Source organism: Lissotriton helveticus, chromosome 2_1, assembly GCF_964261635.1.
Source record: "Lissotriton helveticus chromosome 2_1, aLisHel1.1, whole genome shotgun sequence".
Taxonomy (NCBI): Eukaryota; Metazoa; Chordata; class Amphibia; order Caudata; family Salamandridae; genus Lissotriton; species Lissotriton helveticus.
In genome coordinates, this window is record NC_136059.1 from 1,506,252,206 (window position 1) to 1,506,272,870 (window position 20,665).

Here is a 20,665-nt window from a genome sequence, read left to right on the forward strand (position 1 = left end):
CCACTAGACCCGGCATCAAGGGCCCAAGCCTAACTGCAGAATCCCAATGAAAAGTTTTAGGTCAATGTTCAGGAGGGATATTGGCCGGTAAGAAGCACAGTGCCGGCCGTCCTTGCCTGGTTTGGGGAGCACAACAACCGATGCTAAGAGTATTGTAGGGGGAATGTCGGAGGTGTCGCCTTTAGCGTTGAAGAGTCAGGTTAGATGGGCGCTAAGATATTGCAGAATGTTTTGTAAAAAATAGCGGTGAACCCATCGGGGCCTGGGGATTTGAGGTGTCTGAGTCTAGCAATGGCTGAGATCACTTCCTTAATGTGGATTGGGCTGTCCAGACTGGAGGCCCGGTCAGGTGTCATTTGGGAGAGAGTTGTCCCGTGTAGATGATTTAGGGTGGCCTGCTCCGGAAGGTGTTGTGCTGTGTACAGTTTAGCGTAGAAGTCGCAAAAGGTGCGAGATGTGTCTGCCATATAGAGAATTTTTAAATAAAATAAATTGTATATTACTCTTCATTCATCTATGATGTTTCTCAGTAATCTATTAATTGCTGTGAAGAAAAACAAAAATGTAAAACCAATAATATATATATTGAAGAGTTCAATGAATTTGCTCCCTACCGCCATTTTTCAAAATGGAAATAATTCATCTCATTGAATCCCTCTATTTAATGGCTGAGCTAAAGTTTGTTTATCTCTTGATAACAAGTCAGGTACATTTCAGGAAGTTTGAGCAGTTTTTGACAGCATTTCTCAGAACTCATACAGTGAGAAAGATTATCTATCCGGATGACATGATATCTATGTACCAAAACCCATCTGAGCTCCATTCTGATCTTTCTTTAACAATTTTCCTTATTTAATAATTCCCAAGAAATCCACTTTCTCCTTCCAGGCATATTTAACTCTTGAAAAATCAATTCTTTAACCACAATTGTCAAACGTTCAAGGTATAGAATTAGAGGTTCAGTCCTTATTCAATCAAGCTCAGATTTCTGTTGGAACATTGAACATAGCTGTAGTTCTTCCATGGAAGCAAACAATCTTGGCCCTTTTCATTACACAGAGTTACACTGATAGAACAATCTTCATTGAAGAACAGGTCTTTTTTCATTTAGGACTGATCATTTAACACCTTGAACGCTATGGGGATTTTTCTCCTGTGCTGGAATTTGACAGATACCACTATTCATGACGAGCTGGGCTCGTCATCAGCGTAGCAGCAGGCTACTGCATGACGAGCCCAGCTCGTCATGAGCGTGGAAGGGGTTAAAGTACAAAGGTATGTGAGGAGATGCATTGCTGATTTGATCATCTTAAAACATAGAATGACAAAGATATCAGCATTTTGTCCACAGGTCTGAGATATAAATCGCATGCAAGCCAAACAGGTTGGGGTGTGAGATACAGTCATTTCTCGACTGAGGTGCGTGGTTGCAGATGAAGGTAAAGTGCAATGTAAATTGTTTAGAATTGCTTGCAAGTTCATTTGTGTTCCGCACATTCACAAAACACAGAACTCAGTGTTTAGAGCTGATCAGGATGGCCAACCACATGGCTATCCTTCCTACATGCGCGGCAGGTCCATTGGGGTTGAGGGGCCACGCCCTCCAACTTTTACCACTTACAATAGTGTCTGTCAGGCTGCACAAAGATCAGCCTGACAGACACTGTTCACTTTCAGATCAGGCAGCCAGAAGCCAGACATGCACAAAATGCGCAGGCTCCTGGCTGCCTAAGCTGAACTTTGCTGTGCTGAGGAAGTCACAGGTCCTGTGGGTGTGACTTCCCTAGCTTAGCATAGGTCCCAGAGGCCCTCCCCTAAGTGACGAGGGGACTGGTAGCGTCACTGATTGCCTCGCACATCGGCGTTTGAGTTTTAAGCCCTGAATCGCCCAGGGTCGAGAGTCAATCTGTGACACTCCATCACAGAGTGGGGTGTGGTCAGCAGTCTCACTGATCCCATCCCTCTCTGTGATGACGTTAGGTCAGCCAATGAGGAAAAGCAGCAGTCCCAAGCCTCCTGGAACCTCCGAGGCAGAGCTGGCTGCAGGAAAGTGTGTGTTTTGTTATCTTTTAAATTAATGTTTGGTACGTGCATGCGTGTATGTATGAATGTTTGGTAAAGATTGTTGTGAATGGATGGGTTTGTGTGTGTGTGTGTGTGAATTCCTGGCTGTGAGTGTTATGTTTGCATGTGTATGTCCCATCCGCCCCCTCCCTCCAAAACCTATCAGCTGCCACTGCCTTCATATTAGTCATTTTGGCGGTACCAAGTCCAAACCTTTGGCAGTTTATCCCTGGGACATTTACAACCAACCAGCAAACTGATAGTCAAGGCATGTCTTAGAGTCCAGCATTCTGTAACTTTATGAGTCTGTGTTTCAGAAGCTCAGTATGTTATGAGGTCCAATACAATCTGGTCATTTTGAAGCATGTTGCAATACTAACACCCTAGCTTTTTCAGTTGGAGTCAAGCTTCAGCAGCAACAGACATAGGTTATATCTTGCAAAAATGGTTACTGGGATTGAATTATATCTTACTACATTTTTACAGAATTTCCAGGTTTCTATCTCATGTATGTCAAAAAGTAACTTCTTACTCCTCATCAATCCATTTTGGACTTCCATTATATGGTTTCTGGTGATCTTAGATCTGACGGTGGATTATCTGATATGAATGCATCTTTCCGCAATCTTCTTCTTGATGCCCAAGGCAATCCTCTTGGTCTTGCCTAGCAGGAACCCTGCAGCTATAAGCCTCTACACTTCAGGTCATCTTGCTTTCCACAGAACTTACTGAAGACCCTGTCGCTCTCATTAAAAATTCATGGGCTCCAGGTACTTTAAAAATATGTGCCTATGCAGCAGGTCTGGCTTCTGTGCGAAAGGAACATCAACCAAAATTCCGGCAATGCCCAAAATAATTTATTTCTTCCAATTTCAATGAAGAAAATGTTTTCCCAATCCAGGATTCCCCAAAGGATAACATAAAATCGCATTTATTATGATTTTCCATGCTGTATATCAAGGTTCTTCAAAGTCGTTCCTGGAGAGTCAGATTCATGCCAGATTGTTCAGATAACTACATTTATCTAAATGTGGATACGTTAAAAATCTGACATGGATCCGGCCCTCCAGGACCGAACTTGGAGAACCGTGCTGTAGAATAACATATCTTTAAATCTGTTAGTTTGTTCTGTTGCAGTCCAAAGCATTTTCTTTCGAAGTACACAACAATTGGTAGTATATTTCTATTTGCTTTCAGAACCCCAGTCCTTTAATCAGGAGCTGGACTGCACTATTTACCAGTGAACACAATTACATATCTCTTCAATTGAACAATAGCAATAATATTATATGTGACCAATAATGTTTTATTTAATCACATAATTAGTCAGTATCAAATATTCAGTTCCTATTTATGGCCAACTCTTCAAATCATTGAATTAAAGTCATACTTGCATTAACATACCCAGGGATCTATTGACGGATACTTCCAGGCCTTACATATATTTGGAGCTGTTCACATCTGTCACATATCTATGAGAGCACATTGGGCACAAGACCATCCACCTGGAGTGAAGCTCCCTCAGTTAACCAGGACTCGGGAAACGGTGCACCAACAGTGCACACAGAGAGCCCTCGGATGATGTAGGCAGTGCATGTTTGGAGGACATTCTCAGAACGGTGTACTGGCCTATTGTAAAAACTGATAAAAGATTTTACTGCAAACCAGTGACTCATACTTCAGTGTTTTTGTCAATATGCTTCAAACAACATGATAGCAACCTCTAGCCTTGTCAAAAAAATGCAGATTTTTTTTCCATCTTTTAGTTAAAGTTTGCTAACTGAAAAGGAGTGTTTATAAATTGTGTTCGCACTGCATGTTTCGCTTCAAAAAAATAAAAATAAAATAAAAAGGCACACTGTTAGAAATGGGATCTTTGGTTGGCTAAGGCTTGCGCCAAAGCCAGGCAGAGACCACCACTCTAGTCAGGGCAAGGGAGTTACACGCCGACGATAACCCCTGCTCACCCCCTTGGTAGCTTGGCACGAGCAGTCAGGCTTATCCCAGAGGCCATGTGTAAAGCATTTGCGCACGCACACAGCAACAACATCCCAGGCACACTACAAAAGGAACTCCACACAAGGTTATATCAAAAATAGCCTTTGTATTCTCATAACACATTAGAATAGTAAACACATAACCGGGAGAGCAAGATGGAATCAGCCTGAGCCCACGCTGCTCGGCTGCTCACGCCGGACGTGTAACGCTCGGCTAGCTGCCCTGCGCCTGCCTTCGGGATGCTGAATCATCGCGCACGCCAGTCTTGTGGTGCAACAAGGATTTCGAGGTCGTTTTTTCTCGGAGGGCCGGGGGGCTCCTTTCAGGATCCATCTAGTCGTGCCAAACCTCTCCGTACCGTCTGCACTGTTTCTGGGACATCGGAGCTCCAAGCACTGGCCGATTGGAGTTTAGCCGCGGTCGCGGTAATTCTTTACTCCGCATCCCGCACAGCCTCTTGCAAGGGCAACGATCGCTGGGATTTTCGTACTTTACCACTGAGGGGCCCGCTCGGACACAGCAGGAGCAGTATGAGTGCCCGGAGCGCGCGCCGAGGCCCTAAACAAAAAACACCTACTGCTGCCACGGAAGGAGCACCCGAGAACAAGCCTGAAGTTAGTGGGGACAAAAAAGCGGTGGGGAAAATGCCTGGCAAAACAGGGGGGGGGCTCTGCCCAGAGATTCCAAGAACATTGAAACCACTCATCCCCCCCCTGCCAAAATTTTCTTGGGGGTTAAAAAAGCATTGCCAAATCTCAGTAACAAAACCCACTCACCCCCCATCAATAACCCACCAGTAGGAACTGAAAACCTAGGTGCTCAGCAAGCGGGGAGTGCGGCAGAAACCAATATCTTGCCCACCAGCCTAAAAACCAACACGGGCATACCCACAGAACCCGCAAAAATTCAAGAGGGACCCCCCCAAGCCCCTGCCTCAGCACATCCACGCGCTGATCTCACGATTTCTAGAACGCCGCTCGCCCCCCCAGGCACAGGTGTCAGACAATATACTCGGGGACAATAACCCTGGAACTCTGTTAATTACCTCTGATCCTGGCGAGGCAGACACCAGCAAAGTTATTCAAAATCTGGTTGTGCCCCCCCGGCTCCCAAATCCCTTGGACCCCTGAAGCAGGACTGGAAGATTTCTATTCTGTCTCAGACAGCACTCCGACCTCCTCCAATGAGGACGTATCTGAGGAGGCCAGTGAAGGGGACAGCGAGGTCTCTCACAAAGACACAGGCACGGTTCAGCGTTCAAAAAAGCCCATTAGCAAAAGTAAACGCCGCAGCCACCTTAAGTGGGACTATTCTGATTCTCAAATGTCATACCCCCTTGAAGAAGACGATCTAAATTCTACTCAGTGGGGAAGTACTAAGAGCCTGCAAACAGACACCCCAGAACCTTCCCTAGCCTCCATCTTGGCCTCTATAAAGGAATTTCATGAAGAAGTCCGGGAAGACAGTCGCATCGCTAAAAATGCTGCGAAAAAGCTGCAGGGCGGGCTGAGGCGACTGAACAAAACCTGCGTTGACATCAGTGACCGGGTCACTATGGTGGAGGCACGAACCGAACACCTTGAAACAGAAGCTCTGGTCACCAAACAGGGGGAGTCCAACCAGTGCTTAATTTGTAAAATATGAAGTGCAGGTGCTAACATTTTTCTAGGAGGCCACACCCACTTCCTTCATTGGCTCCACCCATTTCCCTTGTTGGGTCTACCCACATCCACAACTCTCAACACATCAGAGCCACCTCCTCACTTCTTGAGTTCTGCAAGAAGCTGAAGCCGTGGCTCTTCACATAAGCACCTAGGGTACCTCACAACTACAAAACTGCCCAAGCACCCGGATTCTCTCTTGGGTGATTAGTGCGCTATACTAATCAATATACCATCATAAAAAATATGAGAAGCCTATAACAACTTAAAAGTGAACTTGAAATACAGAATGTGTGAGTGTGCCTGAGCAGAGACGTCACCAGAGCTAAGCAGCATGTCTTCAATGCGAGAAGTGCTGTATTCTGGCCAGTAATGGCACGTAATGACTTCTATTATTGCGTGCTCTTAGCCCGGCTGCCATCCATGCCAGCCTGAGTCAGCGAGTCCACAGCACCTACCCCTCCAAACTAAAACAATACAATAGTTCGCTTTAACACTTAAATTAGTTTCTGCAGGCAGGGAGAGGCCCAGAGGATTTAAAGGGCTCTCTCTGGCGCCGTTCTGTGTCCTCTTCAGCAGGGCAATTAATAATTCCTCCGGTGGACCACCTGTCGGGTGGTCCGGTCGTGGAATTACAAGGCAGGGGAGAAGCTTTACGAATATTTCTTCTGGCCCCGTGTAGTAATACTGTGTGCCATTGTCGAAAATGACATCTGACATAGGGTGCGTTCACAATTACTGCTACACTTATATATACAATTCTGCATACTGAATCGTCCTTAGGCAGTGCAGGAAAGGCAATATGAAACAGCCGCCTAGGGCGCCACCCTTATGTCTCATTACCCAATATTCCAGAACTTTCCTCTCTTCCCTATACTCCCTTACACTTCTGTTCCCCACCAGCACTTCAAAGTAAACGTAAGATGACATATTGTTATACTAACATCAAAATTTCCCAACATTCCCTTTTCCTCTCTTCCCTTCTATCTCTCTGAACCTAACCTCATGTGTTTTCAAGCAGCATAAGGATGTCCCCTAAGCAGTGAGTAGGTCAGGGTAAGGTAGTATAGATCCCAGGTCATCAGGTGACCTGATTGTCGAATAAGAGCTTTTATGGGTATATTTACATTAGTCACCACTCATCCCTCAAGTACCTGTAGAACATTCTGGTACGATTCGGGCCAATCCGTGCTCTTTCACACTCTAGGGACTTTGCCGTCAATCAAACGCAGACTCTAAAAATAAGTAGATTTCTGCCAGAAGGCGGCGTGAGGTTAATGAGGCCTTTTTTCACAAAGACATGCCTGCAGCTATTACAAGCCCGCTGTATATTTAGCAGGCGGGTGGGGAGGCAAACACTCAGTACCTCTGTAGTTGTGCATCAGAGGTGTACTCACCAGTGTGAAACAACATTAACACCTCATAAAAAATACATGTGTCTCTTGGAAATGCACCAGCGAGAGTTGTATCAAGCTACTTCAGCAACAAGAGATTACTTTAGAGGCACTCACTTACTTTGAGGATGCGAGCGGCAATTCCAGGGCTGCTCACCTCTGCAAAGGCTGGATTAATGGAGCGTGTGCGGCTGGTTGCAGGGGGGAGGGGGAAGCAGTGAGACCAGCTCTCGCTATGACCTCTGCCCATCTCTGCCAGGCCTCCGTGGGGATTCAGAGTAGATTCTTTTTTTCCCTCGCTTACAATACATGAATCTGGCAGGAAGTATTTAAATGTCTCTGCATTGACATTAAGCACAAAAAAAAACGGCAAAGGAAAGTAAATGCAAAAGTTGTTTTTTTATCTCTCTCTTTCCCTAATTGAGATGAGAGTCGTCCAGGCTGTTCAATGAGTCCAGAGCGGGACTGTTCAGTAACTGACTGTCTTGCAACAACTGGTGCAACGCGGATCACTGACTCCTTCCTCTGTGTCCCTTGGCAGCAGCAAGACTTGAATATGGCAGGGTGCAGCAAGTGACAGCACACTGCGGCCAGGCTCGGGTCGGTGCGAGCTGCAGGAAGAAGCTGGAAAGCCATGAATGGTTTGCGGGTGGCACATTTAGCAACCAGCCATCTCCCTCCCTAAACAAACTGAACTCCCCCTCAGATAGACAGGATGTGACGACGGTCCACAATGGCCCCAGCAAGTACTAGCACACAGCCTGACACGGGGCCCCGTGACGTCAGGGTGACAGCCAGAGCTGCAACGCGGGGGAATGGCAACATTGTAGCAGTGTCATCGCGTGGCGCGGAGGAATATATATGCGGTAGCCTGGCTGGGCAGATTTGTTACAGTGCTCTCTCAGCCGGTCCAGAGCTGAGAGCAGAAATCTTTTAACTATTTATGACCTTACTGAGCCCAGCAAGCAGCTGCTGGCAGCAGGTCTCGGAGTAGTGTGCGAAGTGTCCCATTATGGCTGAACGCTTATCAGTTCTTCGCCACCACTGGGAAGACGTGTATGCAGTCAGTGAGCAGGCAGCAGCTGATATCCTGTGTAGACCCGGCCCTGACCGATAAGTGCCGGTGCCAAGCACCGGAAAGCACCGGCACAAATTAAGCACTGAGTCCAACACAGCTTGCATGATAGACATGATGACTAAGTTGAAGGAACAAGAGAACCGCCAGCGCCGGAACAACCTTCGCCTTCTTGGCATTCCGGAGGGGAAGGAGGGGGACGACCCAAGACGCTTCATAGTCAAACTACTACAGGACTCCTTCCCTGATCATCCGGGCTGGGACTGGGACCATGAGGTGCAGAGGGCCCACCGGTTTCCTTTTCATCAGAAGCGTCAACACAATAGCGGCAACTCATCTGGGGGGCAACCAAGGGTATTCCTGGTGTACTTCGGTAACTTCCTCCTCAGGCAGATGATCTATGACCAGGCTCGCTTCAATGCAAAAAAAAGGAGCCAACGGGATAACCTTCTTCGCTAAACCAGATTTTTGCCACCGGACTGTTGAACGAAGATGGCGTATGAGGCAGCTAATCTCCCCTTTCCAACAGCAGGGTGCGGAAGTTTACCTTATGGTTCCTTCGAGGCTCACAGTGATTTTCAACGGAAGTACCAAGGTTTTCCTCTCCGAGATCAAAGCTGGGGAGTTCTTGGAGGATTTGAAATCCAGAAGGAAATAACACACATCCAATCTATCTGCTGAAAAGGGGGGGGGGGGAATCACCCGGGCCTGTGTCACGCACCCCCTGATGCTACCTGACTATATTTGACTTGACCTGATACTTACTTTTGTTTCTCTCTTGCCGTATTTGTTTTCTTTGCTTCTCTTTCGATATATATATACCCTACTTCACATCACATAGAGCACAGCAATAAGAAGAAAAAAGAAAAAAGGGGGAGGGGGAACAATATATATATATATATGTACACTACTTCAGATCACATAGAGCACAGCAAAACAAATAAAAAAGAAAAAAGGCGGGGGCATTTGGCCGAAATTTAAACTAGAGCGAAAGTCTCCTATCATTCTGGCGTGGCTGGCAGTCGGGGCTCATGATGATTGCCATCATTCAGGCTTTGCCTGTTTGCTCTAAGAAGGGGGGGGAGGGATGGGAAGGGCACCGCAATAGGAAAGTTTGGCACAGAAAATCTAAGCTCTAGTTCTTTTTTAATCTTTTCTGAACACACACATGTATATTGGAAATACACTTGTTACTTCATAGGACAAAAGAGCAGGAGTCGGTTTTGTTATCACTTCTCTACTCTTTTTGTTTGGTTGATTTTTTTCTTTTTTTCTTTGAATGGCTAAATCAGATACTTTAAGAATCGTTTCTGTTAATATATGTGGGTTAAACGATCGCTCGAAGAGGCAGAACGTGGCCCAGGGACTTCGCTCTCTGGGAGGGGACATCAACTGCATACAGGAAACCCATATTGAGGGCTCCCAGAAGCACCTTTTAGACTCCTTGGGGTTTCAAGTCCTGGGGGCTACCACACAGGGCTCTAAAACCAGGGGGTTTGGAATTCTTGCTGAGAGAAGACTCCACATCGCATCACCCCGGGTTAAGGTTGATTCCCTAGGTAGATGGATAATTACTGAATGTCGTATCTCTAACAACCCCCCTTTTACCCTATGTTCAATTTATGGGAGCAATGCGGATGACCCGGGAGTCATCAACTTGGTTTCAGGTGAATTAGCACATTGGCCCACCCCCATTGTCCTATGCGGGGATCTCAATCTACATTTGCCTTCCAAAAAAAATTGGAAATACAAGGGTAGGAAGCCCTTGGTCTATCAGGCTTTGATTGACCTAGCACAGATGCATGGCCTAAGAGATTGCTGGGCTAGACTGAACCCTTCTCAGCCTGGGTACACCTTTTTTTCCACCCCACATCACATCTTTGTCAGGTTGGACTACTTCTTCCTCTCATCCTCAATCATTAATAACTGTACCATTGAAATAGCCCCCCGCTTCATGTCAGATCATAATCCTCTCATCATTAATATCAGAGGATGGGGAAAGCCCAGAGAGGCCGCTACCTGGAGCTTTGACAAGGCTCTGCTACAGGATCCATTATACAAGACTCATATGCAATGCTGGCTACCGGAGTTTTTAGGCTTTAACATTGGCTCTGCCTCCCTTATGACAGTCTGGGATACGCTAAAAGCAGGGATTAGGGGCGAGACTCTTGGATTCTCAGCACGCAAAAACAAAAAAGAGAAGATGGTGATAACTAATCTACAGGGGAAATTAAAGATAGCTGAGACTAAGCTAACTCAGTGCATCCAAGTAGGACAAGACACTGAGGCAGTCCAGAAAGAGGTTGTGCTCGCCAGATCCGAAATTGGGGCAATTTTTGCTGAGAAAACCGCTGCAAAATGGGCTAGCTCTCGAGAGAAAAACTACGAATGCAGCGATAATATTGGTCACCATTTGGCTGTTAGGACCAGGCAACAGGCTTCCTGCAGCCAGATTCACACTATTAGACTCCCATCTGGGAGCGAGGCCAATGACATTGATCTTATAAGAAAGGGATTCCAGGATTTCTATTCCAAGCTCTACACTGAGGAGAATCCTGGTCCAAATGATTTAATCTCAGGCGAAACTACCAGCTATCTTGGTGAGATCGATCTTAGATCTCTTTCCCCAGACAACAGGGAAATACTAGAGTTAACCCCCACATGGGAGGAGATACTGGATTCACTCAACAGCCTCCCCGATGGGAAAGCCACTGGGCGAGACGGCATCCCAGTAGAGTTTTATAAAGTCTTTGCCCCACAAATTCAAACAATCCTTACAGAAGTAATGCCATCAATATTCGACGGTGCTTTACCTCCGGCATCGTGATCCATGGCCAGAATAGCCATTTTTACTAAAAAAGATAAATCCCCACTAGAGATGAGCTCCTATCGACCTATTACACTCATCAATTGTGATTCAAAAATCTTCTCTAAAATCTTAGTTAATAGAATCTCCTCGGTGGCGGAATCGTTGGTATCATAGTGGCAGCACGGGTTCATCCCAAAGAAAGGAACAACCGAGCACGTTAGAAGAGCAATTACTTTGTTTGATGCCGCTCAGGCTGCCGGAGACCCAATGTCACTCACACTTTTGGACGCTGAGAAAGCCTTTGACCGGGTCTCCTGGCAATTTTTGTGGGCAGTTATGAGTAGAATGGGCTTTGGGCCAAAGATTATTCAGGCGGTGCAAGCTCTATATGTAAAACCAACAGCTTGCGTCTCCATTATTGGACAACTGACCGGGCAATTTGAGATCTCCCGGGGCACCAGACAGGGGTGCCCTTGCTCCCCTCTGCTGTTCGCTCTTTACTTGGATCCCTTTATCAAGCAAATAGAGAGAAACACCGAGATTCCTCCAGTCATCTTTCAAGGGATTTGCACCAAGATCATGGCTTACGCCGACGATCTGGCCATCACCTCACCTGATCCCTCCAATGCCATAGTGGCTATTGAACTCGAGGCGCAACAAATCGGGAAGATCTCTGGCTATGCCCTGAACCAGAACAAAACTCACATTTTAACAAATAGCCAAATATCCTGGATTGACTACAGGGTTGTTGCTAAGGCCAAATATCTTGGTGTCTCTATCTCCGCTAATCTAGACGAGATCGTCACAGACAATTTAGGGCCACTGGCCACACATACTAGGAAAGCCCTGAAACAAATTGACAATCTACATTTAACTTTGGTTGGCAAATGCAATGTCATAAAGATGACATATTTCCCTAAACTTTTATACTTCTTCCGAACAATACCTCTGGAATTTACTAAATCAAATCTGCAAAAATTCCAACAACTATTTACACAGTTTATCTGGTCCTACTCTCAACCCAGGAGAGCCCTAAGGCAATTATGCTTACCAAAAGAGCGAGGGGGGTGGTCTTTCCCTAATGTAACTCTTTACTACTGAGCCTCGGTGCTACAGTACAGCTCAGATCTGCTAAAGGAAGCTCCATGCCCTCATACTTTTGGGCTTTCCTCGCCCTTTCAGCTACTACTGGGTGACCAACTCTGGGGCTGTTTACTTCGGGAAATCACATATGGATATTACAAATGGGTGAGATTCAAGACGCTAATGAACTCTTTTAAAACCTTCCGTAGCATTCGCCGGATCTTTGGGCTGGGCTGATTCAATTACTATACTCCCACTATGAATAATGACAACCTGCCTGCCATTTTCGGCAGGGCCTATTTCTCAGACTGGCATAAGGCAGGCATTTTGAAGCTAGGAGATGTTATCACCTGCAAAGGGGTAACTCCCTTTTCTGACTTATCTGCCAAATATAAACTCAAGAATGAAGATTCTTTTAAATATTTTTCTGTTTTTGATTTTCTGTCTAGGAAAGCTGGGGGGTCCTCAGGATTTAGGGAAATTGATCTTCTTGACACCTTACGCAAACCATCAACCCCTCGAATTGGCCTGCTATATAACATAATAAACAAGCAGACGCTTGATGACCTACAGAATATAGCTGATAAATGGCATAATAAACTCTCTGCTCCCAGCAGCATTTTTTTGTAACTCACTCTCTTTATCACAGAACATATTAATCTCAGCAAAGCTGCAGGCACAACACTTCAAAACCATTTTCTTTTTGTATTTTACCCCCAACAAAATTGCGATATGGGGTTCTGGCCAAGGTACTCTTTGCCCTAGATGCTCGGAATATGGGGCTGATTCCATTCATATTTTCTCCACATGTCCAAAGCTCTCTTTCACTCTAAACCGCATACAGGAATTATTAAGTGAAGTTACAACTCAGTCCATAACACTAAACCCTACTATCATCATGCTGGGAACACAGACTGAGACTTCACGGCTAAAAAGAGATGGCTTAATTTTTATTGCAATGGCAGTTTGGAGAATCTGTGTGGCCTTTGCCTGGCTCGACCCTGAGCCCCCGGCATTCTCACAGTGGTTAGCTAGAATTATCGCTACTTATCACTTAGAAATTGCTGTTTATGCCAGGAAGGGTCGTAAAGGCCGGAAAAAGGGACTTGAGGTGTGGGATAACTTGACCACATGGCTGTCCCAGTCAGGATAATCACCATTCCGCCTTGTTTTCTCGTTTGTTTTTTCTTTGTACTCTTCTTACTTCTTTTTCTCTTTCTCTTCTTCTGATTAACTTCTTTCTACTACCCGCAGAGTTGGACTATCCAGATCCTATCTTGTTCCTACTGACTCCCAGATCCAGAGTGTTTTATCGATTGGCTCTTTTTTTTTTGTGGCTCTTTTCTGCCTGTTGTAATTCTCTCTGGCCTATTTTTTTTTCTTCTTTTTTTGTTATTTCTTTATACACTTGTATTCAGTTGTGCTGTGCCTTCTTTCCTTAAAAAAAAACAAATGTAAAAAAAAAAAAAGAATAGTAAACACATAATATACATGGTGCCACCTGGCACTGGGTCATATCTACAAGGGATTATATACACCTGACAGGGCCCACTGGACCACAGTCAGAACCATCACAAAGCGAAATTAGTAAAAGTAAAACATGTCATAAAAGTACAACCAGTAACCACTGGTAATCACTGTACTTAGCATCAGCCTGTAACATAAACTACATTATGCACAGTATCACATCAGGCGCAAATTACATTCTGCGCCAACCTCACCAGCATAAACACATTATGCAATTCTCTCATAAGTCTAAACACATTACACCCTAACCTCCTAAGCAGAACTCACATTAGGGGCATAAATCACACAGTGAAACATAATCTCACTAGCATAAACCATAATATGCAAAACAACCTCCTAATCATAAAAAACACATTTAGAGGTATAAAACAGGGTGAGTAAATCATACTACATACATTACATTTCCTAGCACCCTATAAATCACATCAGGTCCTGGCGCCCTACAAACCTAATAGTCCCTCTGGCCAACTGGCCATCTCAAAAAGGGGCTCAAATGCCCTATGTCCAACAGTCAGGGCGCGCTGCCAAGGCAGCAGAAGTCAAGGGTGCGCAACTGCGCAGACCTAAACGTTGCAGCTGTCCACTACTTGTTGGGCAGCTGAGAATATCACATGAGGGCCTAAACGATGCAGCTGGCACTAATTGCTGCATAGCTGTGAGGACCAAATGAAGTCCTGGGCTCTCAATATGCCGTCTGTCCCACTCAGGGACTATAGATCAATCGTGGCAGTTACCTGCACTCTTGCAGGACAGCTGGGAAAATCGCCTAACTGGCATGCAGAGGCGCTACTGGCCATCTGGACTCTCACTGGGCCCTAGAAACAAATGCCAACATTGGAGCGGCCCTCTGGCAGGCGGGGCTGCTCAAGGAAGAGGCACTGGCACCACACAACATGCCACCCAAAGCGTTGGAGCAGCCCGGGATGGCAAGCCTGCTCATGGGAATCCATCTTCCAGCACACAGGCTCCTCTGACCTCTTAAGGCCACATCTTGAGCCCGGTGGAGCGGCCCTCTCTCTGGCGGGACCGCTCGGAATTGGTGCCTCGACCAGCACCACCCCGCCCCCTCAAATCCTCACTCACCGGCTCTGGGGGTGAAGGCAGTATTCTCCTATTTACGGTGGCAGCACTTCTCTCATGGGGCTTCTCCGGACTCCTGGGAGCCCCATGCTGCCGTCGGCGGTCCTTGGCCGCCTTTGCTCTTCACCGGGCTCCCTCCTGGGACCCGGGACTTTTCTTTCGGGCTACGGAAGGCGGGGTGGGTTCCCGTTCTCCCTCGATCTGCACACCGGGGCTCCCATTGGTTAACGGGCGCCCCACACCAACACAGCACAACTTCCGGTCCTGCCGCGGCCCCGCCCACATCGTGACAAGGGTTGCCTGACTTCCGGGTCGCATTTGGCAGCGGCCCGGCAGCTTTCTCTCTGTGACTTCTCCGCAATACGGGGTAGGCTCCCGTTTTCGCACAAAGATACCGGCGGGGTGGGAACCCGCAGTGACGGCAGATAAGCTGGGTGGGCACCGCACAGCTCCATAAATAAGTGGGGTGGGCACCCGCAAAGCTCACAAAGAATGCAGGGTGGGCACACACACGTAAATAAAGAAATAAGTGGGGTGGGCATCCGTGACAGGTACAAGGGGGGGAATCCCTATGCTGGGGATTCCCGCCCAAAAGGGCTGCAGCTATGCGCTGCGAAACCCACGCTCTCTATCAGCTGGGCAAATTAAAAGATAGCGTTCCCAGGCGCTAGATGAAGCTGTCCAGGAGTAAAGAGAGTAAGTCCTTAGGAATAAAGGGGCAATGCAGGGCCCAGGGAGGCCAGCGCTCCCCTGGGCCCCAGCAGGAGCACACCCCCAGCAAGATCAGCACACTGAAAACTGAACATTTTCATGGGTTCACAGCCCCTATATTTATACTACCAAATCCCTTTGTGTCACAGCACAGGGCTTGGGGATACCAGTTAGAACAGGTTTAGGGGAGCTTTGGAGCACTTTGTTTTGCTCAGCTCCTCTCTCCTTTGTCAGTTGGGGGCTCAGGGATTAGATGCACCACAGGGGGCGGAGCCAGCATTGTGGAGGGAAGGCACAGCCCTATTCAGGTCCCAGATGCAACTCCTCCCTCCCATCTGCATGCACATCTCTCTATTCACCACTGGGCAGACTTCCCCTGTCTCCTAGAGCCACCCACACCTCTCAGCTCCTGTCAATCACAAGCCAGACGTGCAACTCACATCAGGCTGGCAGACACACAGTACACAGAAATGCAAACTTCTAAAAGTGGCATTTCTCCACCAGTCACCATAAATCTGCACACACCGTTGCGCAGCATTTATCCTCACGAGTTCATACATACTAAACTCGCCCCTGCACTCCTTTCATACCAGGAATTACCATGGACACCCATATCCCCCATGCATTCATATGGGAGGGCAAGCCAATCTCACCACACGCACTCAGAGAGCACACACACTTTACACTGGGCCACAGTGCTAAAGTGCCCAGAGGCCTAAAACCACTACCACCCTGTCAGAGCTTAAGGCAAAAAGTTCAGGGGTGAACCTGACAAAAGGGCCAAGTCCAATACACACCGATTTCAATACAGACACCTGCATGTTTGAAGGACTTTAACTATGGTTAGCCCTAATAACAAGAAAACAAATGCCTTCTGCGACATGGAGGGTGTGCTCGTTGCCAAGATGAAAAATGTAGTGGAACAATCTTTCCTTCTCTGCATCAGTGCACCCTTGGTACTTCAGCTCTTTGACATGCTTTAAATGTGTTTGTGGCCTGTCCACCTAGCCCTTGCACTTCAGGATTGGAGGCACTTTGGAACTCAGTCACTTCTTGGTGACTACTACCCTCTGATGTAGGATTGTTCTGATACATTCTATTAAATCATTAAACTGCATTATGTTATAAAATTGTTTTATATAAAATGACTGTGCAAGGAACCTCATCCCCATAGTTCTTTTAATAAAAACTGAAAGTGAAATTGAATTGAATTGAATTACTCATTGGCTCATTGTAGGGAGTACATTTCCCTGTTCTCATAAATGGCTCTCTCGGAAAGTACCACTGATTCCCGTATGACTTTTTAACCTTCAATACGTCTTTACCACACCACAAGAGTATTCCTCGATGTTTTGTTAACGCTGTGGTACATTTTAGAATGCAGGCTGGGGGAATTAACACCCTGTCTTGGACGACCGACTGCTTTAGGTAAAATCCCTTTAGCTGAACTTGGTGGTTGTTTAAACATAGCTTCTCTGTCAAACGAGAAGTCATTCTTCAATGCAGAATACTGGCAAGAGGGCCTGGGAGTTAGAGCTCCTGGACTGAATTCAGGATGATTTGCCTGGTGCTGCACCCAAATATATTGGATGTTTTTTAACAGCTGAAGTTTTGGGTAAAACGCCAGAAGCCTGGATTACTAGTAGCAAGGTGCAGGCATTGGGAACTACTGTGGCTTGAATTACTGATTCTAGGCAGTAACTCGTCCCCTGCCTGCACCCTGCTATTCTGAGATTTCCTAACTAGAACGGGGGACTACTGCAGAGCCCAGATTTACCAGACAAACGTTCTTATGTTTTCCTGCAGTGTTTCAATGCACAGAGTCTTCCTTCTTTCAACGGGAAGAATTATTGCAGAAACATAGGATACATCGGCACTGATTCCCATCCTGTGCAACTCAGAACAACGCAGGCCATGCGCTATTTACCCCTGCCCTATTCTGTAATCCCGACGGGGTGTGCAACACAAGCTTCTGTTGACTGACGGAAGATAGTCCTATATTAAGTTCCATGTGGCGCCTTCCCCGCTGGCTGTAACCTTGGAGTTGGGCTGGGAGAAGACACTTGGATCCATAATCATGAAGTGGCCATTAAATGCACTTTAGAGGAAAGTACACATCAACTTGCTTCACTTCAGGATGACACTCTGGTAAAAAAAAAAAAATCAGCAGGTGAAAATATTGTGCACCGCAGCAGTGCTTTTTTGTTAGCAAGCAAACAAGATGCAGTATCTCTCGCTTTAAAAAACATGTATTACACACATTTCCCTAATCCCCGGTACTCATAGCCAGACCCTGCAGGGCGGTTTAACATAGGCTGCACTCTTGCACGTTTAATCGGCATTTGCAGGTACAGGTGACCCAGAAGAGGATCTGCTATTGGGCCAATTGAACCGGTCACCCAGCTATATGCGCAGAGCCTCTTCATCGCAGCCCTCTGCTAGGGACTCACCGTGGCCCAGGTCCCATCTGTTGTTGTTTACGGGTGTTTGCTGCAATGCATATGCCTTCAATAAATGTATCCTCTGAGGAACTACTTACCACACATGTTATGTTACGTTACATAGTTTTATCGAGCACACTATTACCCAAGAATAGGCATCTTGGCGCTATTGGCAGGAAACTCTTGAGATTTTCCATAATCTGAAAAACCAAAAAGCGAAACATTCTTTTAAGGACCATCAGCCATCTGATACCAAGAGAAAACCAGGTTTTCAGATCCTTTCTAAATTTGAAAAGATTAGGCTGAGCTCGTAGGTTATTCAGCAATAGTTTCCACCATTTTTCTGCCATATGGGAAAAACTTCTCCCTCCCCATTTAGCTCTTTTTATTATTGGATATTTCTACTTTGTTTGGCAGTACTAGATCTTAAGGTACGTGGGGTAACATACCAGTGAAAGATGCCCTGCAAGCGTGGATGCTGCCCTGAAGCGACGCCGGTGCTGGCTATGCGGTTGTTTATTTGGCTAGTTGGAGCACAGCGTGGAGGGCTAAATACTGCAGAAACGAGACTCAAAAAAAGAACTTGGACAGTGATTGAGACAGTGATTAAAACTGCGCGAAATCACTGGAAAGTGATCTGTAATAGCCTGAGCGGAATGTCACAGCGAGGAAAGAATGGAAAGCCGGATAAAGAAAAAGAGAAAACACTGCCTACAGCGGTTACTGCAAATAAGATGCCAGGATCTGGTACGATCCCCAAAGTCCCCCTCCCAGGCAAACGCGGGACCCCAGCACCAACTATGGCTCAGAAAACTCAACAAAGAAAAGCTGAGAAAGAGAGGAAAACAGAAGTTAAATCCACCGCTACGCGGAACGAGGTACCGCTTACAGCATCTGGCCAAAATAAAGACATACCCGCACCCGCACGAAGCAATAAGTCAGCGGCTGCAAAAGACGTCAAGGAATCAATCTTCAGACAGCCTACCTTATCGGAGTCATTTAGTGCGAGGCCCACAGCAAACGTAGTAGTCAAGTCGTCAGCAAAACAATCCCCGGCAGAGAACGACAATGAAGACGCCAACGGAGACGCGAGTGCAATGGGAGCCGTCCTCGAGGACGTAAGCGTCTCGGTTACCAGGCAACAAACAAACCCAACTACAGACTGTGCGTCTTCGGCGGGAGCAGCAGAGGCAGGAGAGCTGGAAGAGGTGAGCGGTAACCCGAATAAGCAGGGGAGTCAGGGGCCTGAATCAGATGCAACCAGAACGGCAGAAGGGCTAGGAAACGCTAATAATGCCCAGATGCTGGATGCTCTTTTGCAGGTAGAGGAGGAAATGGCTAATAATTTGAATCAGCCTAAGTGTGCAAAGTGGGGGAGCCTAGCAAGTATTGAATCTCAGAGAGAACGTGAAGGCGATAAATTCTTCTCTGTCAATGAAGGTTCAGACACTACCTCCAGTGAGGAGGAAGGCAAAATTTCAACAGAAATTAGCTCAGATACAGAGGAGAGTGATAACAGAAATACAAAGAAAAGGAGGAAACCGACCACAAGGCGAGGGGGCTCCCCAGATAAGACTAATAAAAAACTTTTATGGGACTATTCAGCAACTTCATCTGTCTATCAGGAGGCTTCACAAGGGGAAGGTGGAGCAACAGGAGGAGGAGAATCTGGAGCCTCACAACATGCTACGATGGACATGTTGTTTAATACATTAAAACAAATGCAGGCTGAAGCGAGAACAGAGAGCCGGAGAGCCAGACATGATACTAAGAAAATTCAAGCATCAATAAGGAAAATGAACAAAAAATACGAGGAGGTGGAAGAGAGAGTCGTACATGTAGAGGAACGGACGGGCAGAATCGAGGATGAGATTACAGATTGGCAGTCATTCAAATTGGAACAGTCTAAAATAGCAGAGGATCTGCAGTGGAAAATCGAAGATTTTGAGAACCGCCAGAGAAGGAATAACGTGAGACTCCTTGGGCTTGAGGAAGGGGTAGAGGGGCAGGACCCAAGAGGATTGGTTATTAAGTTACTGAAAGAGGCTTTTCCAGAAGTCCTATGGCAATGAGAGTTAGAAGTCCAACGGGCGCACAGGTTCCCACTGTCAAACAAAAAGAAGAAAGATGGTAGACAGGATAATCTGCTTAGAGCCATGCTAGTTTTTTGTGGGAATTATTTGGCAAGGCAGGAAATAATTGAAAAAGCCAGACCAGATTCTAAAAAAACAGCTCAGGGAGTAACCTTCTTCGCCCGACCCGATTTCTGCCACGTTACTGTAGAGAGACGGTGGCGGCTTAGACAAATGATAGCACCTTTCCAGCAACAAGTGTGGTATTGGGTTTCATCAGGTCTACATACTTAGCAAAACTGCTCGAACACCATAGAATAGAAGTTGGCACGGAAACTGGAAATGCAAAAGACAAGTTTATTAGGACCCCATGGGGTGGTGGTACATTCCTACAGCACCCTTCGGTAATGCCAGAAGTATCACACCGAACATCGGTGCGCGACCTCTTTTATACAGGTTTTACAGTAATAAAAAGGTAGGCGGCATATTCTTTTTACAGTTTAGGTACATATAAGGGCATTTTTGGAACACAGCCAACATGTGGGTGGGGTTTAGTACCACTGGTCAGTTGTAGAGAACATTCCTAAGAAGTGACCACTCATTAACCCGAATGTTCGAGTACGCATGTGTGAGCTTGACCAGTGCTAAAAATAGCCTGTTGCTGGGCAAGGTAAATAGTCATTGGTACAGAGGAAGGACAAAAGGGCATGCTGACCACGAGGTCGCATGTTCATACAAAATGGAAGCCAG